Source organism: Aphanomyces astaci, assembly GCF_000520075.1.
Source record: "Aphanomyces astaci strain APO3 unplaced genomic scaffold supercont1.321, whole genome shotgun sequence".
Lineage (NCBI taxonomy): Eukaryota > Oomycota > Saprolegniomycetes > Saprolegniales > Verrucalvaceae > Aphanomyces > Aphanomyces astaci.
Genome location: NW_009798584.1, coordinates 23,734 through 24,355, shown reverse-complemented (window position 1 = coordinate 24,355; position 622 = coordinate 23,734).

Below are 622 nucleotides of genomic sequence, written 5' to 3'. Positions count from 1 at the left end.
CTCGCTGTGTAACTTAATCTGTATTCAATTCAACAAATCTCATGTGTCCTTCAGCAGAAACTACTAGTATGTGTGATTCAGCAATTCTTATGTGGCTCTCAGCAATTCATATGTGGTCCTCAGCAATTCTTATGTGGCAATATTTTATCCTCGAGTACAACGACTCAGCCACAAGGCATTGTAATGGAAGCTTAGTGGCCACGTGCTATGGTGCACAGTGTACTTCGTGACACCAGTTGCCCTCAGCGAAACCTTGTCAGTTTGTGGCGTAGGCTGAATTCCACCCCCTACTCCACAAACCGACATAGCTCCAAATCAAAGTGATCGTTCTGGTCTTAACGTTATTGCTGCTGTTTGTGCACGAAATCTGGTGTAGAATAGCTATATCCTACGTATGGATAGAATGTGCCATGTTTTACAACGTCAGCTGAAGGCTGTGAGGACATTAGCCCCCCTGCAAGTGCTAGTAGGCCTGATACTGCAAATTGAACAATGAAGTCATTGTAACTTATGATTGGCTATAAAATTATTTTTTTAATTATGTAACCAATCAGAGGGCATTGTACTTGGACACCACCAACAACTCTCCATGCGTGACTGCTGTAGTTCCCTTGGATTGGGT